The sequence below is a fragment of the Aedes aegypti genome, chromosome 2 (assembly GCF_002204515.2).
Source record: "Aedes aegypti strain LVP_AGWG chromosome 2, AaegL5.0 Primary Assembly, whole genome shotgun sequence".
Classification (NCBI taxonomy): domain Eukaryota; kingdom Metazoa; phylum Arthropoda; class Insecta; order Diptera; family Culicidae; genus Aedes; species Aedes aegypti.
In genome coordinates this window covers 107976429-108003189 of record NC_035108.1, presented here as the reverse complement: position 1 = coordinate 108003189, position 26761 = coordinate 107976429, and the positions used below count along the sequence as shown (strand labels likewise).

General features: G+C 37.8%; 1 protein-coding gene across 9 annotated transcripts in view; it reads right to left on the bottom strand.

The window, feature by feature from the left end:
* The window catches only part of LOC5574062 (zinc transporter foi), a 120574-nt gene that overhangs the window by 34865 nt on the left and 58948 nt on the right, over positions 1–26761 (bottom strand). The gene's annotated exons all lie outside the window — the stretch shown is intronic.

The window sequence follows — 26761 nt, the reverse complement described above, 5'->3', positions numbered from 1 at the left end:
TGGCCACCTAACATATTTTTGAATCGACCGTTAAAAAGGTGGTCGATGGACAATGGTGAGAGTGTGACGTCTGTTTGTCTGTGCTTATACTTTAACAATTTTGGTTACTTTGGAATTTTCGGTTTCAGTTACATACATACGTTACACTCAGCTAATTTATCCGCAATAGCAATCTTCCGGAATCAGCATGAGCTTCATTATGAATGTCAAGGGTTCCAACTGTTCTCAACCGGAAGAGATGGAAACGGAATGTGTCCTAGGTGTTGAGGAATTAATGGAGAATCAATTGTTGAGAGAATCTGGCTCAGAGGACCAATCGTGTTCCTCTTCCATTCTCGATACCCCTAAACGTGTCGATCAAATCGATAGTGAAAGTGATGACGATATAAATGTCGCTATCAGGCCTGCAATAGCAGATAAGATAGATAGTGAATCATTGGAAAATGAAGAAGACGTTAAAATTAAATGGCAAAAAAATCTGACTAATGGTCAACGGAACAAAATAAAGAAACTACTCAAATCTGGGCTATCCATGGAGGAAGCTCGGATGAATGTACTTTCAAAAGATGCTCCCGAGGCTCCAAATGTTGGTAAACGATCAAGAGATGGCGATCAAGGTGGTAGTGGCGAAAAGCCTGAGGCAAAAAGGACGAAGTCTCATTAACACTTGTCCGCCTAAAATATTCGTCACTTACACGGACGACGAAGCTTCAAAATCAGTTGGAACGCTAAATTCAACCCACTATATCTCGGCTGTCCTAAGTCCGATTTAATATTATGAATATTTATTGGCTTTTCTCGGTGAATGCAATACTGTACTCAGAGTGAGAGGGAGTAACGAAAGTAATGAAATGACAAGATGGATAGAATCGCAAGCGAGCGACTAGAGAAATGAATAGAAGTTGAAAATTTGTTTTTAACAGAGGGCCATATGTGTGAACAACACAATCGAAACGACAAATCGTTGCCTAACGTCCTGGTCTCGAACGGCTAGATGTTGTAGTGTTGGTCACTACTAACACTAGACAGGCAAAAATTTGTCGCCTCGACCTGTTAACTATATTGTTCGGCATATATAACAGTTCTATCGATCGTTGGCATATTTTCGGAGATTGATACGAAATTGACGTTACTTATTGGATTTTTCGCGTCTAATCTCGCATACCCCTAATTTGCCCAAGTGATCCTATTCGAACTGAAGTTAAATTTCTTTGCCAAATTGATTCTACATTTATAAGGTTTAATCACCGCATGACTTTAATATTATGAATATTTATTGGCTTTTCTCGATAGAACTGTTATATATGCCGAACAATATAGTTAACAGGTCGAGGCGACAAATTTTTGCCTGTCTAGTGTTAGTAGTGACCAACACTACAACATCTAGCCGTTCGAGACCAGGACGCTAGGCAACAATTTGTCGTTTCGATTGTGTTGTTCACACATATGGCCCTCTGTTAAAAACAAATTTTCAACTTCTATTCATTTCTCTCGTCGCTCGCTTGCGATTCTATCCATCTTGTCATTTCATTACTTTCGTTACTCCCTCTCACTCTGAGTACAGTATTGCATTCACCGAGAAAAGCCAATAAATATTCATAATATTAAAGTCATGCGGTGATTAAACATTATAAATGTAAGTCTGATTTACAAAATTTTGGCACCTACAGAGTGATTTTTAAAACTACACTAGATATGAGAAAATTTATAAATTGTAAAATTTTTGGGTAATAGCGATTATTTTAAACTATAGCTCAAACTATTTTTTTCTGCCATATGCTACGCAGTTTATTATATATGTTGTGATTCGTTAAATGTACAAATTACAATGAAAAATGTTTGGTAATATAAATATGAACTTCATTGTTAGATAAGTTTCAAGTTATGTACAAACAAACGCTAATTTTTTTTAGACTAGCTCCAGTGTTTGTAGTACTACAAATCAAACCATAGATTCCAAGCACATTTCTATAACCGCACATGAATCTACAAATAAGGACAAACTAGGGTTGAAGCGATCCACTTTTTTTTAACACCGTCATCCATGTAAGTAAAATATCATTAATTGCGTTATTACTAGTAAATTAAAAAATGATGTCATTGCAACAATAATGGATTAGCTACAACTTGTAGTTGTAAGTCTCAAATATGAGAATAGTTTAAAACCACAAAATCTATGGGTCGTTGTGTAAATATGAAGTAAGATTGTTGAAGGTATTTTTTCTGTATTATTTACAATTTTTTGAGAATGGTTTAGTGCTTTGGAGAAACTATAAAATTTGCTCAGTTAATTTATGGTTAATGATATGAAAAAATATAATAAAATCATGAACATGATAACTCTTTGTCACAATTATTATACTGCAACGGAAATCTGATATATTTCTATTATAATAAATAATAATAATTAGATATGATTTGTGCAAATATTATCAATAAATAGAAATGGTTATCTTACCAATTTTGTAAACTGCTTGTCGTGCTTTGAAACAGAATTTATAACTGCTCTATTTTTTATATATATTACGTTGAGAAAATTTCAAATCGTAAACACAACTACTATGAAAACGCAACCATAGTCAGAGACTGTTCTGTATTATTCGTGATTTTGTGAAAATATTGTAGTTCTTAGAGCAAACAGCTATTATAATTGTTGAGAAAGTTTGTTTTTTTTTTTTAAACTTAATAACGGTTTTGAAAAATAAAATCAATTAGTCATCTTGATAAATATGCAACAAGAGCAGAAATACTATATTCTTGTATTACATGGTATTTTGTGAAAATATTGAAGTTTTCTAACGAAACTTCATCGGTTAATTTACACAAGCTTGCCAACTTCAAATGATAACATTTTATTTAACATTTTCAAATAATAAAATCAATGGAACATTGTGGTCAATTGCAGGCTGTTATTACGATCTAACTTTTCTGGTATTTGTGTAGATTTGTGTAGATGTTTTAGTTCTTTAGAAATCTCCAAAAATGTTCTGTAGATATATTTACTTTTATATAAGAGTATGCTCCAAACCCTTAAAATGATATGGTCTGGAGGCAATCAGTGATTTGCAGTTGGCTGACAAAACGTTGAAAGGTGGGAATTGGAAAAGAACGAAATGATCTTGGAAGAATCCCCATTCAACAGTTGACAGTTCAACAGCCGACCAAATTGGTTAAAAAATCGGTCGATTGTTGCACCGACGCTTATGGAAGATTAACACTGGGATCAACCGAATATCACCCGATTTGATAGGGTGGACCGACGCAATCCTACTAAATAGGTGGATAAATCGGTATTTTAAATAAAATCCTAGCAAGTTGACCTACTAAACATCAGATTTCCTCGGTCACCCGATTTAATCTAGCGTTTAGTCAGTTGATCGCTATGTTAAACTTCCATAAGCGTCGGTGCAACAATCGGCCGATTTTTCAACCAATTTAGTTGGCTGTTAAACTGTCAAATGTTTAATGGGGATTATTCTCTTCCGAAAGAATAAATAATTCGATATTTTTTTCTTTTCGATGTGTTATTCCTTTCGACGTTTTGTCATTCAACGTTTGTTGTGTTTTGATACGTGCTGTCAATTTATATGTGAATCTGAAAAACTTTAAACTGTGGAGATTATAAGCCAATGCGGCAATTTCAAAATTACAGGAGAAATTTTAAATGTTTCTGTATTATACATGATTTTCGAGCACACTTATTTTTCTTGAAAACTTACAACAATTTAGAAAATTATACAGATGATAAAATGTTCAAACTTCGGTAGAAACAGAATATTTTTGTATTATACGGTAATTTGTGAAAATATTGTAGTTCTTTCAATAAAATTTCATCGATCATGTTGTGCAAGCTTGACAACCCTAAATATGAGAATATTTTAAAATCACAAAATCCATGGATCATTGCAAAAAAAAAAATCAAACTGTTGTTAGGATCGTATTTCTCCTGTATTATTCACAGTTTTGGGAAAATGTTGTAGTTCTTTGAAAAACATAAAAAATGTTTTAAAATATGTTAATTTTTATATCTAACATCTGAAGCATTGTCTTTAAATTGATATGGTCTAGAGACAATCAATAAATTGCAGAAGAAATTTCATAATTGTCTGTATTATACAAGATTTTGTGAAAGTATTGTAGTTCTTTGAACAAACAGCGATCAACGATGTTCAGGAAATTTGTTTCTCATGAACATACAAAGAGTTTAAAATTATAAAACTGATGAGTCATTGCGATAAATAAGAAATTATTGTAGAAAACCTGTATTTTCCTGATTTTTTCACTATTTTGTGAAAATATTGTAGTTTTTCCGACAGAAATTCATTATCAGTGTTCTGCAAATTTGATGGCTTTAAATATGGGTCTATTTTAAGATCATAAAATGTTTGGGTCATCGCGATAAATTTCAAGTTATAGTTGAAAATGCATTTTTTCTGTATTCTTCGTAGTTTTGAGAATATATTGTAGTTCTTTGAACGGCTAACAATCAAAAATTCAATGCCAATTGTTTGGTTACATTAATACGATCATCATACATTAAAAAAAGCTATAGGTTATCGCGATAAATTCTAAGTTATCTACAAATTACTGCCGGTTAGAATTTTTTTTAGGACTTGCTCCGGTGTTTTAAGTACTACAAATCGAACAGTAGTTCCCAAAAATATTTAAAAAATCTGACATGAATCTAGAAGCCCATACATTACTGTAAGTGCCAAAATTTTACAAATCGGACTTAGGACAGCTGAGATATAGTGGGTTGAATTTAGCGTTCCAACTGATTTTGAGGCTTCGTCCTCGGTGTGTTAATGAACGTCCTAGAAGTTCAAAGGCTGACTCGAACTCAAGAGGTCACTCTTTCAGGGACGTGGCGAGCCTGGTTAAAGTTGGGATAATCTTGAACGGGTTCCCTAGCAGGCAAATGTCGACAGCTCAACTCGATGCTGTACAAGACGCTCTGCTTCTAAAAATTGAAGAGCAAAGACACGCAACAGTGAAACCGAAGTTTACAAAATGTAGCTACAAACAAGGGCATTTGATCCTTGCTTGCAAGGATCAAGCAACGGTGTTGTGGCTTAAAGATGTTACTCGGTCACTCACTCCCTGGGAAAATGCGGAGCTACTTGCTTTGGATGAGAAGGATATTCCTCGCCCGGAGCTGTTCCATGCATTTTTTTTCCCGTGAGTGCGAACTTCAGTGATGAAAGGCTGAAAGGGCTCATAGAGAGCCAGAACGATGGAATTAATACAAATGGCTGGAATATTCTTAATCGAACAAATGCGAACAAACATGCAGAATGGAAGTTGTACTTGGATGAAGAATCGCTAAGAACGTTAGCGGAAACAACGCCCAACGACTCGAAAACAGAAACAAGTGGAGCCAAAATGGAGGCCTTAACTGAAGCGGTAAACTACAAAAGATCCCAACTGGAAGTACACGATAGGCCTATCACTCCCCCAAAAGGAAAACAGGAGCGTATAACTGGGAAAAATGAGGCTAATTAAGTTCCTGCAAGTGAACCTCCATCATGCTAAAGGCGCTTCTGCCGTATTAAGCCGGAAGTTCAAAAAGGACACGGTGTGTTTCGTAGAACAAGTTTATTACAAAAAATAGGTAAGTCTGAAACTTCTCCACAATAAAGTCTAGGTTTCTCGCGTTCATTTGCTGCTTAAACCAAAATAATCGGTCGGGGGGTCCAGAGTAATTTTTTTTTGTTTGATTTCGAGAGACTTGCACATATGTTTGAATTTGCCTATCTATGTGTTTATGTACATTAGGGCGAGTTCAATCTCACATATGTTCCTTACTATCCTTACTATAAAAATAGTGTTCTGTGAAATTCGCAACTTTCTATGTGGTGATTTAAGGTGGCCCAAAGACAATGTAGGTTTATGTGGAAATTACTATGAAGAAATTTTGAGGTATGTTCCAAACACGCTTGTACTGTAATGTAAGTACAAACTTATTATCCCATTGTAAAAGCTCATTCTTCAAACCATAATAAAGAAATTTGCTGAAGAGAGAAATTCAATTCGACAGATAGCAGAAGAGATATTCATGAGTTTGTTTGCTATTATTTAGCTTAACCCCTCTACCGGCAGCTTTATTTTTTCAGCACAAAAATATATTTGAATCACGATAACTTTTTTTGTTTCTCTATATTTTTCCACCATTTTTTCACAACTTTTCAAAAAACTCTTCTACTTTTGGAATCTATGTCGGTATTGACCATTGGTCAACTGGTTTTAAAAATATTTCGGTGTTCCTTGGGGGACCGACTCTTCCCATGTAAAAATTCAATATGATGTTTTAAGAAGTTTTCAAGACCTCGTTACGGCTAGAGTGGTACCAAAAACATAAAAACTCATTGCTCAAAAACAGTTACATCGATTTGTTTAATTTCTTCACAATAGACTTTCATCAAAGTTTAGTTTTGAAAAGCGAATAACCGAATATGAGAAAAAATCTGTAGCCAGAAATAATTACGAGAGTTATGGCTATGCGTCGGTTCCCCAAGGAATTTTGGAATATCTCCGAATATAGATGATAAATGCTCAAAACCGATACAGATTCTGAAAATAAGAGAGGTTTTTGGGAAGTTGTGGAATTTTTTTTTTTCAAAAATATTGAGAAACAAAAAAGTTATCGCGATTTGAGTATTTTGAAAAAATGAAGCTGCCGGTAGAGGGATTAATATAGGGTTATAGTACTGCAAATAAGTACAAATATCCCAAACCCATTTTAGCCTCATGATGTCAATTTCTGATCTTTTCATAAGCACTGTGTCATTAAGAAAATAACATAAAAAATATAAGATTCAAAACTTCTCAAATACCATCCAAATTAGCGTATAAGTACCATGGGACAAGTATATAACATGCCTCATAACAAGGCTTATCACATGCGAAGCCCTCTACTAGTTAATTCGAATAACTGAAATTGTGTTGTTTGAAAGGCGGATAAGTCACTTTTGTATCTAGGGGTCATGCACAAATTACGTCACGCTCCAAGGGAGGGAGGGGGTTAAGCCATGCGTGATAAGCCTTACAAAATTATCGGAGGACTCATACAGAAAGTGTGACAAAGGGGTGGAGGGGGTCGAAAAAATTGAAATTTAGCGTGACATAATTTGTGTACCATCCCCTACGAGTAAAAAGAGCAATCTCGCATAATTTATGTTTTCGTCCTAAAAGCCATAGCTTGTTATTACTGAGCAAACGAATGGATTTACACTTTATTTCACAATGCTACGACGAAGAGAAGATCCTCCTCTGTCTCCCAGCGGTGACATTTTTTATTTTGGTCCGTTTATCTGCTCAATAACAACGAGCTACACACTCGGTTATCAATGGTTTTAACAGTGAATATACATAGAAGCCAAACCTCGAATTTTCAAAAGCACAAGTCTAGAGAAGCAGACAACCGGTAACTCACTGGTCCAGCGAGTGGCGACTAATCAATAAAATGTTCAACGCAAAAGGTTGTCAGGTTCTCAAGATACAAATCTACAAACAAGCTCTTGAAAATTCGAGGTTTGATATCGATGCATCTTCACCTATTAAAAATATTTCCTAATAACTTCTTACATCATTATGATCAATTTAAGTACGATTTTCAAGGTTTTTCGTGGACAATAACTAAAGTGACGTTTGAGACAGTTTTGCAATTATGCGTATATCATATGTCATATATGCTTATTACAGCTCTTTTGAGCAAGAACAACTTTACCTTCCAAGCCAAGGTGTTCAAATGGTTTGATCTTGCAGTTTGTCCCGTATCTATGTTCAACGCAATGTGTGTCGGTACAAAAACACATATCCAGTATTCATGGATTCACACAAAATAAATAAAATGTTCTGGACCCCCCGACCGATTATTTTGATTTTGGTCGCAAATGAAAGAGCAAAGTCTAATTGTTTTTAGTTCGAAATTTCAGACTTACCTATTTTTTTTGTAATAAAGTTACTCCACAAAGACACCGTGAGGAGGGACTGGACATGGCCCTACTACAAGAGCCATGGTCCAACAAAGGAAAAATTCTTGGAATTCAAATGCAAAAATGTAAGTTGTTTTATGACGAGAATCAGAGTTCACCGAGAACTGCGATTCTTGTTAATAATACAATGAAATGCTACCCTATTACAGAGTTCATCAAACGTGACATAGTGGCGGTTGTTGTTGAGGTACCAACCTCCAGGGGAAAGACGGAGATCATCGTGGCTTCAGCGTATTTCCCTGGCGATGTTCCTGAGGTACCTTCTCCTGAAATTTCATCTTTCATTCGATACTGCCGGGAAGTCAACAAGTCGTTCATCATCGGCTGCGATACCAACGCTCATCACACTGTGTGGGGTAGCACCGACATCAACGGTCGAGGTGAGTGTCTATTAGAATTCCTATCATCGAATGGTATTGATATATGCAACAAGGGTAATAAACCAACATTTCTAAATGCAATCAGAGAAGAGGTTTTAGATTTGACGTTGTGTAACTCTGCAATTTCTGAGAAAATTCGGAATTGGCATGTCTCAGATGAGACTTCATTATCGGATCATAAACACATTGTTTTTGAGTGGGGTGGAGGCGACTTATCACCAACAGCATATCGTAATCCTAGAAAAACGAACTGGGGTCATTATGCTAATCATTTGAAATCTGACACTTTTACAAATGAAATTAGTATTAAGACAATACAACAACTTGAATCATTTTCGCAAGAAGTAAACGAAGTGATTCTAAAAGCGTATAATAATAGCTGTCCTATCAGGCAATCGTCCTCTAGTAGGGACGTACCATGGCGGAACTCAAAATTGGAAAACCTTAGAAAAACATCTCGGAAATGGTTTAATAAAGCAAAACGAACCTCAGATTGGGCTCAGTATAGAAGAGCTCTAACTGAATACAATAACGAATTAAGGAAATCAAAGAGAAGAACTTGGATTCATATGTGCGAGAGTATAGATAATACAACAATTGTTGCTAGATTACAGAAAACTCTTGCTAAAAACCATACTTCTGAACTTGGCAACCTTAAACGCCAAGATGGGGTGTATACTAAAACTTGTAATGAGACACTTGATTTGATGATGGATACTCATTTTCCAGGAGCGGCTTCAGGTGAGGATATACAGTATACTGGAGTGCAAGGATGCTCTATGCAGACCATACTGGAGGTCTGCAGTATAGAAAATCCAACACCAGATAAAGCTGATAAAATCTTCACGTTTGCAAGAGTGTAAAATGCAGTGAGATCCTTCCAGCTTTATAAATTTGCAGGTGTGGACGGAATATTTCCAGCACTACTTCAAAACGGAGAAGCGGTTCTGATTCCGTCCCTTATGAAGATTTTCAAGGCAAGTTGAACTATATTCCATCAAAATGGAGGTTGGTAAGAGTCATATTCATACCTAAACCTGGGAAACGAGATAAAACGAACCCAAAATCTTTTAGACCCATTAGTTTGTCATCAGTTCTGTTGAAAACTATGGAAAAAGTATTGAGAATTACGTAAACTCAACTTACATGCAGACATATCCATTGTCTAAATATCAGTATGCGTATCAAGCTGGAAAGTCGACAGTCACAGCGCTTCATACGCTGGTATATACAGTCGAAAGATCTCTTTCAGTGAAGGAAATCGCACTCTGTTCTTTCTTGGACATTGAAGGTGCTTTTGACAACACTTCATATTCTTCAATAGTAAATGCCATAAAAAAACGAAATTTCAACACATGCATTGTCGACTGGATTCATACTATGCTTGCAAAAAGAAAAATCACTTCAGAACTGGGTGGTTCGTCTGTAACCATAAGAGCGACGAAAGAATGTCCGCAAGGTGGAGTACTTTCGCCACTTTTTTGGTCTTTGGTTGTAGACGACCTTCTCAGAAGCTTAGAAGCTAAAGGTTTCGAGGTTGTAGGCTTTGCGGATGATATAGTCATCGTAGTAAGAGGAAAGTTTGACAACATAGTATCGGAAAGAATGCAGCAAGCCCTAAAGTATACCCAATCATGGTGTAAAAACTGTCGGGAGGAAGTGGGGCTTGAGGCCAAAAATGATTATGTGGATTTACACATCTATTATACGACCAAATATTACCTACGCATCATTAGTGTGGTGGCCTAAAACCAGGGAGGGTACTGCAGGAATAAAACTAGCTAAGCTTCAAAGATTTGCGTGCATTGCTATAACGGGAGCAATGCGCAGCACTCCATCGTAAGCGTTAGATGCTATTCTCAATCTGCTGCCTTTGTACGAATATGTGCAATTAGAAGCGGAAAGAAGTGCTCTACGGCTTAAGAGGTCTAAAAATGTTTTGCCAGGTGATCTTATTGGTCACTTGAGCATTTTGCAACACTTTAAAAGAGGACCGGTGATGAGTATGAACGGAGACTGGATGAGACCTGAGGACAACTATGATTTTCTCTACAAGGTAAGCGAAATGACGCGTACAAGTTGGGATGTCGGAAGTCCCACGGTTCGTGAAGGCTCAATCATATTCTTTATTGACGGCTCACAAATTGGAACAAATACAGGTTCTGGGATCTTTGGACCCGGAGTAAATATTTCAGTTGCAATGGGACACTGGCCAACAGTGTTTCAAGCTGAGATTTTTGCAATACTTGAATGTGTGAATGTCTGTCTGAAAAGAAAATACAGATATGCAAATATATGTATTTTCTTTGATAGTCAATCAGCTCTAAACGCATTAAGTGCATATAAATGTACATCAAAACTCGTCTGGGAATGTATTCTCTCGTTGCGACAGTTGTGTGAATCAAACTCGGTAAATTTGTACTGGGTTCCAGGACACTGTGGCATTGAAGGGAATGAAAAGGCAGATGATCTTGCAAAACGGGGCTCAAATTCACAGTTTGTTGGCCCGGTACCATTCTGTGGTATACTAAACTGTGCAGTAAAAATGGAACTTAAGTGCTGGGAAGAACAAAAGGTGATGACCAACTGGATGGATGTAAAAAGTGTACCCAGTCTAAAAGATTAATAACTCCAAACGCAAATAAAACTAAAAAGATTTTAGAGCTCAACAAGAGGGCTCTTTGTACATACACTGGCCTAGTAAGGCACTGTCCGAGCAAATATCATTTGAAGAACATTGGCCAGGTTCAGAATGATATTTGTCGCTTTTGTAATATTGAAAGTGAAACCTCGGAACATCTGCTTTGCACTTGTGGTACATTATACAGGCGCAGATCAAAGTTTCTCGATAGCGGCTGTTTACAGCCCAGTGAGATCTGGTCTGCTGATCCGAGAAAGGTGATTGGTTTCATAAACCATATCATACCTGATTGGGAACGTGTCATGGTAAGCAGCTGATCGTCTAATCAATGGTGTTCGGCTAGCGTGACATGTACAGTAAACTGGGACATACTACAATAGTTCTAAATAATGGACGCAGTAGTTTCAATCCCCAACAAAAAAAAACCCATCCAGAACTATTTTATTATTATTCACTGCTTGTTAATAGTATTATAGGACAACGGGATTGGCACTGAATTGGCACTGAATTGGCACTGTTTAGTGGAATACCTATAACTAAATGAAAAAAAAAACGAATTTAGTACTATACCATTTAATGTCACTAGAGTTTGTATCCATTGACAGATGCGCGTATCTGTCAAAGGAAAAAAAAACTCTAGCGGAGTTGAATGGTATAGTACTCAATTCGTTTTTTTATTTATTTACTGAATTCATCCTAAAAGGGTCAAAGGTTTAGCATAACACTCTCCAATATAACGTCATAAGAGGATATAACGACTTGACACACAGAAAGCTTTCAAACTCGTCATCAATCTTAACACGTTTTAACATGGCACGCTTTTGACATTGAGCAGTGTGAGCTCATTGTACGCCCGACTCGAAGCCATCAATGTCAGGGATCAGCAACAAACATCATGGCAAAGCGTCATGCAACAACAATACGGTGGACCTCTGTTAGGTCCTCGAACTTCCTTACCAAAAGCTCACCAACCAATGTGTATGCAAATCAACGAACGCGTGCTCCGGCTCTATACGGGAGGCTATCACATTTTGATCAAACAAGCGAAATTGCACGATTGCGTGTCGGACGAACCGTTTGGCTGAATTCGATAGTTCCGGCGAAGCTTAGTACGCCCCCATTGCTGTTACTAGGGTTTATGTTTATGTTTATGTTTATGTTTATGTTTATTGGTATTCATCAACAGGCTGAGTTGCCCAAATGATGATAAAAAAAAATAAGTACATGAAACGTCACTAATCAAACAATAAAAGCGAACAAAATTTACAAACAAATTAAAGCAAAAACAGACATTTAAATACAACTATCTTCTAAAATATTCTGAGAATCTTCTACGGAGTACTTCGCGAGACAAGTGGTAGTCAAAGAGTGACGAAACGCGATTGAAGGTTCGTTGGAGTCCATTGATAGCTCCATGCATTGCGTAGTTTGTGCTACGATAGGGCAGTCGCAGCATTGCACTGTTACGCAAAGCCCGAGGTTGAACGTTGACGTTAATCTGTTCCAATATATATGGGCTGTCAATCCGGTTACCCAGTGCATCAGCAATCAGAAGAGCCTTAGCAGTATCCCGTCTGGATGAAAGTGGCTCCAAACGAATCAGTTGACATCGGCTCTCATAGCTGGGCAGACGAAAAGGATTATTCCAGGGTAGTCTTCGAAGGGCATATCGAAGGAAACGCCGTTGAATGGATTCTATTCTTTCTGCGCCGTTGCTGTAGGATGGGCTCCATACAGTTGAGCAGTATTCTAGCGAGGAACGGACTAAGGAAGAGTAAAGTGCCTTCAGACAATGAACGTCGGTGAAGTTTTTGGCACAGCGAAAAATAAACCCAAGCGTTCTAGATGCCTTGTTTACTACGTACGAAATGTGCTGTTTGTACGTGAGTTGGGAATCCAAAATTACTCCCAGATCCTTAACATGCTCTACTCGTTCTATGTCCGTTCCACGCAAAGTGTATTGGTAGACAAACGGTTGCTTTTTCCTTGAGAAGGTTATCACAGAGCACTTGTCAGGGTTGACTACCATACGATTCACACTGCACCAGTTGGCAAAGGCGTCAAGTTGCTGTTGCAGAAAACGGCAATCGTCGATGGAGCGTATGCGGAGAAATATTTTGAGATCGTCCGCGTAAGACAATCGTGGTCCTTTAAGCGCCAAATTCACATCGTTGAAATACAGGAGAAATATCAGGGGGCCCAGGTGGCTTCCTTGAGGGATACCCGATGATGCAGAGAAAGTGTCGGAGTGACAGTCTCCTATGGCAACAAGTAGATGGCGGTCTGTCAAATAGCTAAGAAACCATTGTAAAAGATTCCCGTTAATTCCAAGCCTTTCTAATTTTGCGATCGCTATGGCATGGTTTAGCTTGTCAAAGGCCGCGGACAAATCAGTATAAATCACATCTGTCTGCGCTCTTTGGGTCATACTTTCAGTTGCGTATGAAGTGAGACACAACAAGTTGGTGGTTGTAGAGCGACCAGCGATGAACCCGTGCTGATCATCGCTCAAATACTGTTTGCAGTGGGAAAGTAGTGGTCCCATGACTACTAGTTCGAATAACTTCGAAACTGCACTCAGCGATGTTATTCCACGATAATTATTTACATCTCGTTTACATCCTTTCTTATGGACCGGGAACATATGTGCTTTCTTCCAGAGCGAAGGGAAAGTTCCGCATGATAATGACAATCGGAACAGCCGACAAAGAGGGTGCAGTAAGTGATCGATATTTGTCTTAAGAAAAGCTGGAGGTACACCGTCAGGTCCTGGATTGAATGATGTTTTAAGTTGGGAAGCAGCATCGGCTATCATCGATTCATCAATATGGAAGGTGCTTAGCGATAGACTAAATATAGGCAGCCCATTGACGGCAAGGTTGACTTGGTCCGCATCCAACGTTTCGGTGGAGAACACTTCGGCGAATTTGGCACCGAAGAGTTGACAAATCTCTGAAGTTGATGATCCCAATCGGCCGTTGTATACCATTGATGAGGGCAAGCCAGACTCTTTCCGCTGCTCATTCACAAAATTCCAAAAAGCCTTCGGATTAGCTCTCAGTTTTCGTTGAATTCCACGTTGATAAAGTGAGTAGGAGCGTTGACTCACGCGCTTATACTCCTTGTTCAATCTGAGGTACCGGCATTTTAGCTGAGGAGTGCGATGCTTGGTGTATTGTCGTAAGGCGCCTCGTTTTGAAGTTTTTAGTCGCCGAAGCTCATTGGTCATCCAAGGGATACGCGTTTTGTCCTGAAAAACCTGTTTCGGAACATGTCGATCGATAACGTAGGAGAGCACATTCGAGAAGGTTTCCACTGCTGCATCCACATCTTCGGCGTCAAGAATAGTGTCCCAATCCAGGCTAGAAAGCAGATTAGCAATACCGTGGTAATCGGCTTTTGAGAACTCATAGTGAACAGCCTTGGGAGCGATAGTAAACTCGCAATTCAATTGGTTTTCGACGGAAATAACAAGAGGGGTATGGTGGATGGTTGACTTCACTAACGGGGCGAGGGCACGATAAATCGGTGGAGCCACTTCGATCGAACTGACAAAGCAAAGATCTAAAATCCGATTGTTTTCGTTGGTTACACTGTTGATTTGAGTAAGAGTAGCTGTACTATAACCGTCGATGAGAGTTGTTGCAGCCGGATGCAGGGTTGAACGCTGGGGATCTGGATATAGAAAACCATTCCCGGATGACCGCCAAGAAATGCCAGACATGTTGAAATCACCCAACACGATGACCTCGTCGTTAGCAGAAGCGTTTTCTGCAACCTCCAGAACTGATCGACAATGAGTCTCGATGAGATCATTGTCACGTACGCGATCTGGTGGTATGTATACAACACATAGAAACAGCGTGCGGTCTGCTAATTTTATGGATATCCAAACTTGTTCCAAGCAGGTCCATGAATCGTTTTCGATTGGATAAGCTGTTAATTTTCGGCTTACGGCTAGCAGGACGCCACCTCCTGATGACTTCCGACTGTTCCTTCGATTGCGGTCGCAGCGAAAAATTTCATAGTTGGAACCGAAAACTGAGTGGGATGAGGTGCGACAATCGAGCCAGGTTTCGGTTAGAGCAATTATGTCGTAGCAATTGTCAGAAACAGATAAGCGGTAATCCTCCAACAAGCTATTCATACCACCGACATTTTGGTAGTATATGACTACATTGTCAGCACGATGTTGGTTCATCATAGACTTACAATTACTCCGAGTCCCAAGGTTCAACGTTGGAATTTGTTCTAAGCGTGGCGCTTCGGCTTGGTTGCATTCCGTTGTGCTCATCATATTACCGAGTGTCCCATCAGTCACAGCACTGAAAAGTGAGTTGATATGAGACAGCGGAAGTTCGTTCTGATAGTCGTACTTGCCTGTCAAAGCAGACTGGAAGACCCCCGAACACCTACTAACAACAGGGCCAGGACGGCTGTGATGAGCGCTGGCAGGATTATGCACGACTGTGTTAGAGGAACTAGGGGCTTCCAAAAAGCTTTCTACGGTGCGTCCTGGCTGAAGATTCGATCGGTTGTATAGAAAATTGTTTTCAGGAGTAACGTCACGCCCAGCCGTTCGTACAGTAGGCTGCGTGAGGGGAACAGAATCACACAACGAAGAACAGTTACGAAATTGGTACTTGCCTGTGCAAGCTTGTTGGAAGACCCCCTCTCTACATGCAACCACAGGACCGAGACGGCTATGATGAACGGAGACTGCATACGGCCGGACTGGGTTGAAGAGATTGGGGGCTTCCATCAGGCTTTCCAGAGTGCGTCTCGGTTGTAGTCCGCCTAGTGTTGCAGAGTCGACGAATTCGGCTGTTGAATGTAGGCTGCGTGATCGAGGCAGCCGAACTTGACGTTGGGAGCTGAAACATGAGCCAACGTCAGGAAGCGAAGAGGTTCTACGATATGGATACTTGCCTGGGAGAGCGGTCTGGAAGACCCCTTCTATATACCCAAACACAGGAGCGGAATGACTTGGATGGCTGGAACATTGTTGATGTGTGAACGAATTACAACGGAGAACGTCGTCGGTTGCTGGCACGACTGTGTTTGAGTTAGAAGGGGCTTCCAAAAGGCTTCGTGTTATGCATTCCGCTTCCGCAGTAGACGATTCTAACTCGTTGTCGTAGGAAATGAAGCGTTGGTTGCTGAGTCGCTCGTTGCCGGATTTAAAGCTGGTTTTGGGGAAATTCTGACAATGGCTGGCATGTTTTTTGAACGGAGGTCTTCAAATTCACGAAACAGCACATTTTGAGGCCAAGATTCACGTGAGAGGGCATCGTTCTTTAATTGTTCCTCCAGACCGACTTTGAATGACACAAAGTTTAGGGTCGATGGGTCACGGCCTTTCGGGACGAGTTTAATGACTTTCATTTGTTGATTTTCGCCGATGGTCAAACATTCGCGAACCAGGCTGCTAATATCATCTTCGGTGGTAGTTGGGTGGAAGGCCGAAAGATGAAGCCAGAATAAGTTGCTCTGTAAGCTAACCGTCCTAACAGAGGCACAAATTTCCTTCGTACCACTGCATTGCTTGGGTTGTGGCACTGGAGCCAGCAAATCACCGTTGTTTCCACGTCGTCGTTTGGAGCTTGTAGGTGTGATGTGGTCACCCCATTTGAATCCTTTGGAAGTAGTTGGCTGCGGTGTTACAGGATTGGATTCTATTCTAGCAGACAAGGTTGCAACAGTTAAGTTCAGTTTAGAGATGTCGTCTTGGATAGCTTTGATAGCAGCGGGTAAGGAACCGCCATCCGTTTCATATCGGCTGACGATGTTTCGGAAGTGCCCATTGGAAAAGAGTTCGGAGCAGTTGTCGCACATCCAATAAATGTTTTTTTCATGCTGACGAAGTTGATCAAGTGGGAAATCAATTTTGGCACAAATTGCGTGAAATAACTCGCCGCAAAAACCTCTGCAGAGAATGCCTTCTTGATCCTGAACAACTTTTTGGCAGCATTTGCAGGACATGGTGATCTTGTTCGATGGAAAGTGGTGAGTATATCACCCGATTGAAAAACAGCCAGAAAGTAGGCAACAGTTGAGCCACGGCTTGTGTACAAGTGTTGAAGCTTGCAACTATTCCTGGTAGATGGCGCTTCGAGAGAAAAAATGCGCGTGGAGTTTACTTGTAGCGGGAGATAAAAGCAGTCAATTCAACACTTCAATCGAAAAAATTTACGCGACGAAAACTGACGATACACTCGATACAACGTTAAACTTTCACAATGTATGAATAACACGACACGAAAATAAAAGGCTGATAACATAAACAAAGTTATATGAATAATAATTCACAGTCAAATTCAACGGAAATGTACAGCTTTATCTGACCGATGTAGACAGCAAGCAGTGTTGCCAAAGTTGTTGGGTTATCATAAGGACGAAGTGAAAAGATATCATGAAATATGAGGATTATGCAAACAGAAATGATTTCCGTTACAACGTTTACAGGTTACGTTACGTTGAAGTATACCTATCGGATATCGATAACTTGGTATGACAGTGTAGGCTGAAGTGGAATGAAGTATTCAGTTGACACGAGTAGTTCTAGTGAACAAAATAATAGGAAAAATCGTAAGAAAATATAGCCAAAAATGTTTTGATCGTAAAAAATAATAATGGGATTTCTTATGTAATTCATCCAGGACACTTGCAACGAAATATATACCAAAAATTTGTCAAAGGAGTCTTTCAGGAAACTCCTTGAAAGAATTTTTTGAAGATTTCGCTGAAGATTCTTCTCTTTACACTGCAAGAAAGTATTCTTAAGAAAATTTGATTAAAAGAATTTTTATGAAAATCCATGTAGAAATTTATCAAAAACATTAGCGTTAACGTAGTTGTACCATACCTCGTAGATTAGCAACAATAATGTTTAATAATTGTTTAATAAAATCGTTTTTTTTTTTCAATAACGTACGCTCCATTACGTTTTTGCTACTACGTTGGCAAATTTTCCCGTTCAAATAACGGTTATATCATATTTAAACTTCAATTCTAAAAATGGTTTCAAATTCGAACCTTGACTCTTTAAGGTGAAACAGTTTGGAATCAACTTCAAAGATTGCACTAAAACTTCAACGGCACAAATCTCGCGAAAAAAGCATCCAACAACAGTGCACTTTTTATTTTGGCTTTGTGCATTAGCAGAAAGCTTAAAATATGAAGATCAGAAACTTTTGTCAATTATTTCTCCAGTTTAGTGCCTTTGAAAACGTGAGTAGGGGCACAAGTCAACCATTGTGGAGGCCATCTTTAGATTCCGAGATTTTTCACCTTAACATATGGGATGTTCCTATCTGACATTTCGGTAGGGACATGAAAAACAAATTGTACCCTAGAGGGCCACTTCTCAGGGGGTCCGCGAAGCCATTGTGAATATGTGCTGTTTTCCTTGATTAATGAATAAATGTGAGGATTTTTTCAGGATGCATATCATATTACTATTATATATTATTATTGTATATATTTTGAATGCTTGATTCTTTTTGTTTTGTTTTTTTTATCCACGCAATCACTAATAAAATAGTTGCGAGTCATACTGTCACAAAGAGATAACAAGCTAAATTTTATCTCACTGGGTTTGCATAAATTTTTGTTTACAGTTCGAATTTTGAAATGAAACTATTATCGTTCCTAGAGAAATCAATAAAAAAATCCAGGTATATTTTAGGCTTTTTTTTTTAATTTCATCATCTCACATTTTTTTTATTTCTTCATTCAAAATTATGCACTCTTTCCACTCAAACCATTGACGAAATCTTATCGAAACAGCAAGATTTTTGATAAGGTATTCAACTTACATCTGTGATATCCTTGTTCCTTGTAATCCTTGTAAGATTTTAGCGAAGAGAGATTTCTTATGCGTCATAGAATTTATTTTTAATTTTCATACAAAATACCATGGGGGGAGGGGGGGTTGAAAAACCTTGAAAATTGTCTTACGTAATTAATGGATCGTCCCTAAAATTCCCACACTTTCTCTGACCTTCCAGTCGTTTTCTAGAAAAAATCCAGACCATTGAATGAGTTACATATCCAACGGTTTACATGAGCAAAAGCTTTTACTTTACTGAGATTGAAATATACCTGTCAGATTACATTTCTAAGCGTTTATTGAAGTTGATATAAGGAACTGAATACCTATTTATTATTCAAACTTGAAAATCCTTACGAACAAAGATGTACTCGGCTACTGAACTAGCTCAAATATTACTTCACAAATTTCATAAGCGGTATTTTTGGACACCTTCCTGTTGATATCAGATTATAACTTTTTTTATAAGACGCAACACTATTATGATTATCCACCATCCTTTTTTAGTGGAAGGCTTTCCTGAAACTTGGCTATTTCTTTTCCAAGTTAAATTCTAACCATTCCCAAAGACTTTTTTTGGTGAATTGCTTAAAGGAATTTCACATAGATTTCTCAGACGTTCCGCTTGAAATTCTTAAACATATTTTTCCAGATTTCAATACTTCTCCATGAACTCTTCTAAGATTTCCCCTAGAAGCTTCTTATCTCCAGAATTCTATAAAAAACGAATTTCTTCCAGTCTGTAATTTCTTCAAGAATACCATTTGGAAACCCTAGGATTATTTCAGGAATACTTCTAAAAATATTCATCAGGAATCACATAGATTGTTTTCCATAAATGTTTTTTTTTTCTTATTAATTCTTTACAATTAACATTTTATGATTCCGATATGAATTACGTCTAGGGTTTTTCCCAAGGAAATAAACTATATATTCTTAACAGAATGCATTCAGGGATTGAAACGTACGCTAATAATAAGTTAAGTGATGTTCCTTTTGAAATTGTCATGCCTCCAGCAATTCTGCTTTTCAATGATATCCTGGATTTTTAAAAAATTGAGGAATTTCGAGACGCATCCTCAGAACTTATGTAAAATTTCCTGTGTATATTCTTAGAAAAAAAAAACTTATCAATAAGAAAGCTCCTGATAAAAAAAATGTGAAGTAAGGCGGTACTATCTAAATAAATTGTTTTCAGAAAGAACCTAAATAAATATCAGGAAATGTCCTGTCCGAGCATTTTCTCGGATTCATCAAATTATATACTCGTATTTTCGACAAAATTTTAGATTTTTCATTTATTTTCTCATGCTGCAATTACACATCAAATATAACAAGAGTGAAACTGCCCAAAACATGCAAGCAAAAAAATGTACCACCATCAAGAGCACAAATATAGAAAACATTGCAGGGGGAGAAACTTAAAAGTAGATGGAGTACCGTGTACCTTTTAATTCCGCTCCTAAATGCTTATCTTTGACAGATACGCGTATTTCGACTACCACTTGCAGTCTTCTTCAGTGTCGGTTACTCGTATCCACTCACTTGCTGACTTAGCCTACTCGATAACTTTGCAGACAATCAACTCGTTAGATGTTGTAGTATTACTTTCTTTCCCTGACTTTAAGTGAAATTCCCCGATTTTCTAGCTTTTTCCAGGTAGTCGACACCCTGGTTAACCTTCAACTTGTGATAAATTTTTGAAAATAAGGTTGAGTTTCATGAAAAGTCTTACTCGGCCCAATCTCACCCTAACAATGGTAGGTAAAGTTAAAAATTTGAAATTATGATGTCAATGTGCAAATGAACGATTAAGGAATTTCCTCTGAGAGTAGCTTCAGACATTACTCCCGAAATTTCCCAGATTTTCTTAAATTCTTCAATAATTTCTTGCGTAACTTTTCAAATGGATCTATCTAACATTGAGAGGCTCCTTTTGTTTACTTTCTCTTTAATCAATAAACGTTTTTATATGAAACCCTAGCCAAGGACATTGTCTATCGATCCATAGTGATAAACTTCTCAAAAGCTTTAGTATTGCACTGTTATAATCGAAAGAGAGTGAGAGAGGAGAGATCAGTCATTGTTATATAGGTTCTTTAGTAAAGTTCGTCGAGATTTTTTCACAGGAATACATGAATGATTCTTTTATGGATTCTTCCAGGATTATTTTGGAAATTTTTAGTTAAGGACTCCTTCAAGAATCGAACCAATAACTCTCATTTTCACACAAATTCCTCGAAGATTTTCGTTCGCGACGTTTCAAAGAATTAAACCAGTAATTTTTCAAACATCCACAGAAATATCTTCAGGAAGTTTTGGATCTTCGAGGAAGTTTTGGAATATTTTTTAGGTAAATTGATGGAATGATTGTTGTTGGAAAAACGGAACACTTAAGGTCAAGAATCGAAGCCCAACCTGAAATTTTCAAGAGCACAAACCTGAACAATCAGAATTTGCAACCTTGATACCTTCGATCGTGTTTGACGTTCATGAACCAACAGAAACGCCACAAGGGTTTTACTTTTTAACGCTGGGGTTGTTCCTATCTGACATATCGAAAAGTGCACGGAAAACAAAATCCAATCAAAATTTAAGTTTAAACCAAGGGTTGTGCAAAAATCTTAAAAAAATGTTTTTAAACCAACAAAAGACATTCAAAAATTGAGTGAACATGTGTTTATGGCATGAACTTAAGCGTTTGGTACAACAATTGAGGCAGAGCTTTAGAACCATATTAGTTGAATAACTTGATGATAATATAAATTTTCCAGAGTTCTGTTTAGGCATTCATTAAAAGATTACAAATATTTCTTGAAATTCTTCCAACAACATTCGATCAGGAATTATGCTGAGAATAGCTTCTAGAATTTTTGAAATAATTTCAATGTGTTTGTGAAGATTTTCATGCTGCCAAACTAGAAGAAATGTTACAAAAAATCCTGAACTTTCTTTGAAAATTTGTCGGATATTAGCTGGATCATTTTTCGGAATGTTTCTATAACGTAATTGGACATGAACATATTCAGTCCAGATAACCACAATAACCTGAACATTGAGCTTGAGTTTGATTGGTCGCCCATGGTTGCTACTCCAGTATCGCCAGATCAGCTGCACTTAAATAGGGTGTCCCAGAAAATATGAGCACGACTTTACCATACTGCCATTCAAAGACTAATGCAGATAAAAATCTGATTTTCACACATTTCATTCTTGCATTTATCAAGAGCAGATTGTGAATTATGAGCGGTTTTTTCGCTGCCTGTTTGTTGATGGTGTAACATTTCTGGAAGCTCCTCTTATTAGTTTTGCACAACTTGCGGATGAGGGCGAGCTCGATAGGGCCCCTCTTGAGGACTGCTGGAGGACAGTCTAAGCAGCCATTAACGACGCTGCCGAAAGCATTGTCGGATATGTGAAACGGAGCTCAAGAAACGGTTGGTTCGACGAGCAGTGCCAGGAGGTTTTAGAGGAGAAGAATGCAGCGCGGGCTGAAATGCTGCAGGGTCAAACCATTTATACTTACCGATCCGATAAATGATCAGACTATCACTTATTTTAATGAAAATTTTAAAGTTAGGTATACACAATTTAAAGAAAAACGAAAAATCCGGTTTCAGCTATGGTTTATTTTCAAAAGGGTCAAACCAAGTCCTTGTATATCCGATAAAACATGTAGAAATCTAAAATTGTTGTTGTATGTATGTATGTATGTAGGTAGCCACCATCCTAGCTTGAGTCTTGCTCTGCATGCGGTTCCACTTAACAGTACTGTCAATTTTCATTATCAATCTGAATTCAACATACCATTGTATGAAGGGCCAAAATGGGGTGTGGCGGACCCGTAAGCAGAGACACTTACGCGAAACCCGCGGGAAATAGAGAATCTCCTTCCAATAATATGATCCAACGGAAAGTATAATGAAATTTGCAATACCTGTCAAGTTATCCACGGGATGGTTTGTTATAAGAAGGGCGCGTCAAATCCATTACAACTGTTGGGATAGAAGAACCCATCTACAAGGATGTTACGGTTACTTCAACCCTTGACTCCGGCTGGCACTCCACTCCATTGTCCAGCTGTAACTTCAATGATGCCCTGATGCACCCTCCCAATATTACCCATGTTATATGATTCGTTATGTAATAAATTTAATACAATAATTTAATATATAAAAAATATATGATATCATGGTATAACTCGACGGTTTGACCTAGAATCGATGAATTAAAGATGATTAATATTAAATACATAATAACAGATTGTTCCAACAAGCCTAAAAAATACAAAGACAATGTATGTATGTATGTAGAGAGCCACCATCCTAGCTTGAGTCTTGCTCTGCATGCGGTACCACTGGATAGTATAGGATAGATAGGATTTAATTTTCATTATTAATTTGAATTCATAATATCGTTGTATAAAGGAACAAAAATCCAAAATATAATAGTATCCATAAATAAGAAATTATGCAGCAACTTGAAAGTTTGTCCTAGAATCCCTAAAAAAATTACTTTCATACTTGACTTAACAATAGAATTCAACAGTCATGAAAATATTTATTTTCGGCGATTTTGATTTTAAAACCATGTGTTTCTCTTACTGACATATCCTGAAAACTAAATTGATTAGAGATGTATGAATATAAATTGCAGCTCACTTCCGGCGGTCAGCCGAACTGTGTTTAAATCTGGAAAACAATCGAAATAATGGTAATAATGGTTTAAATTATAAGCAAACTTATTCAAACGATGAGACTTTAATTTTCATAATTGATTAGGATTTTCTGCAGATGATTAACTTAAATGGCTTTATCTGCTTAAAATTATTGAATTAAATTGTTGAACATTTCTTTCGTTCATTTAAGATATGAGGACAATAGTATAAAATCATATAGAAATAAGACAGTCGAGTGTAGATCAAACGCATTTACGATACAAGTTTATCCATTAGGTAATTTCTCCTGAAATCACGAATGCTGAAGATTTTTTCTGAAGTCCTTATGAAGCTGTTAATCAAACAATGGAAATTATATTTGCACATCCCTACATCGAAAAGTCTGGAGTTCTGAGCGTGTATGTTCCTTGCGTTCCAGGCTTCAACGAATATCTAATACTAACGAGAATCAAAGAAAAAAGGCACATATTGTCGAACTTTCAAAGAAAAAGTCACACTTTCATAAAGTTCTACACAGAGTGTAACCCAGCTCCTACTAAGTAGATCTCCATATGATACTACACTTCACTCCTTGACTGTTTGTCAGCTGAAAACGAGAAAAAATATTTTTATACAGTCCTCAAGAAAACATAATTAAGAACTAGATATTAAATTTTGAAAGAGTAGATATAATTCAGGCCCCAGGTAGAAATTTATTGGCGTGCAAAAAACCGACGAATATGGTTATAAGCTTTTCAGCTATACGCTGCTAGAGGTATCTGGTGGTGGGAAACAGAGGTTTAAAGCATGACGGAATGAAAGATGAAAACTGTTTTCCAGCGGCGCCAGTTGCGATTGGTTTTAATTCTTTTAACTCTACATGGAGGACAATTTAAACATCAACATAATCAATTTAAATGAATATCAGAGGACGCAGAATAAACCAAATCTGATTTTAGTTGATTTACGTCGCAACATGAAACATTCTCACCGAATCTATTGATGCCGTTCTGAAGCATGGAAATCCCTTTGCTAATCCATCTTCAATCAGCAAATGAGATTTTTTTTCCTTTTCACCACTACACTGACACATACTGCTCCGCACACCAACACATTTTTCAACATTTTCTTCGATTCTTCGGACACCATTTGAAATTATTTTGCACATTTTTTCACCGTACACCACAACTCTAATTCAGTCTATATATTTTTTTAAAACATTCCTTTTTACATGAACTTTACAATTTTGGTAATCTTCACTTCAAGACCAGCAGAATGAACAAAAAATATACATTAAATAGAACATTTATCGCAGAGAAATTGAATATTTTAAGTTCACTTCGCGAAACGGTTCCTCAGTGGCTATGAAAAAAATCTAAAATTGTTGTTGTCTATCCAAAAGTAAAAATATTTGGCATAAGTAAATTGAAAATGAATTATTTTTATTTATTTATTTTTATATATATTATTATACGTGGAGAGAAAAAGTAGCGATTTTTTATAATTTTACCATTTTGTCAAATGTGTTCTAGCAAAGCCAAATAGAATTTTAAACAATAATTCTTGTGGAACATCTTCATGCTTCATGCTTACTGAACTGATCCCTTAAAACATTCGCTAGTGCCACCTGTGTCCGCTGTCGGTAGTTACATTTCCAAATCGACTTTCGCCCTTCCAGCAGGGTTGAAGGTTTTGCTCTTTCCCACCACTTCCCAACTAACAACGGTTTACGGTCAAGGTCGATAAACAAACTTGTGCCCGGCGAAAATTCCGTTTTCCACCAATGCCGCCCTTATCCATGGCGATGATGGTGGTAATCGCTATTCGATGGTTTGCGTGCCCGAATCGAACATTCAGAAATCGAAACCAAAAACGACGAATTGGGTGTCGGCTTTTGGCGGGAAGGGAGGCTAGGCCATTGCGATACACGCACACCCACCAATCACCGACGAGTGCTAAATTGCACCATAAATCCTATCAGGTGAGGGACTAGGGCGGTTCAAAATACTGAAGATGTTTCAAAATTCTCTCTCACATGTCTTCCTTGTGGAGATTAGTTATATGAAAAATATTCCTTAAGGCGATAGAGTTATATGAATCATATATGATATGACGTAGAGTTGTATGAATAACATTTTCTTCTTCTTCTTGGCATTACGTCCTCACGGGAACAGGGCCTGCTACTCAGCTTAGTGTTCTTATGAGCACTTCCACAGTTATAAACTGAGAGTTTTCTTTGCAAAGTTGCGCATTTGTATATCGTGGAGCATGTACGATGATACTCTATGCCCAGGGAAGTCAAGGAAATCTCCTTTACGAAAAGATTCTGGACCGGCCCCATCTAGTATGAATGTATGCTAGTATGAATCATTTTTCAGATTTTTCAGATTTTTTTTCTTAAGCAACTTCCTTCATGTTGCTTAAGAAAAAAAATCTTATAGTGTTCATTTTGTTTGGGATTTTCGCAAAAGTTTACTGGACTATAGATCCAAATAGCTCCTTGGATTGATTTGCTCTCTTCAGCAAATTCCTTCATTATGCTCTGAATTAGTTTTCACTTTGAGATGAAAACATTCTACTTATATTTCAAAAGTACACCCGATTCTGTTTTTGCACGGATTTTTTTTTACACGGCCGTGCAAAAAAGTTTCCATACATTTTTTTCCGCCAAAACCTTATTTTTGCATGAAACGTAGAGAAATAGTGTAACTTGTTTGCACGGTTTTTGAAATTTTGAACTGAAAACTTTTTTTTGCACGGTACGCATCCCCCGTGCAAAAACAGAATCGAGTGTAATGTGATTCGAACATTTTTCAATAGTAATTTCCGAATAACCCAAAATTGTCTTTAAATTACCTTTAAATCACAACCGACATCGCTGAAAAATTTTCAGAACACTAGTATTATCGTAAGGACTACAAGGATGATATGGGAGATTGGATTGTCGAACTTTTTGCATTTAGAACCATCCTAGTGAACGGACCAACCAACGGATACCCCGGTGGATCATTTACACGGCACTCGAGTTTCAAAAATTATTGCGTTCCTCAGCAGCAGCAGCAGCAGCAGCAGCCGCCGATAATCGTGCGCACTTATTTGTATATGTTCAGGTATTCAAATGGAAAATTGTGTGTGATTGGAATTGTCAATAGGGCCGACGTGACGGAATAATTTGTGACTGCAATGGTCCAAAGACCTACATCACCACCGGAGCAGATCGCAATCGGTGTCGTGGGTGATGGATAGATGTCTGTTTGA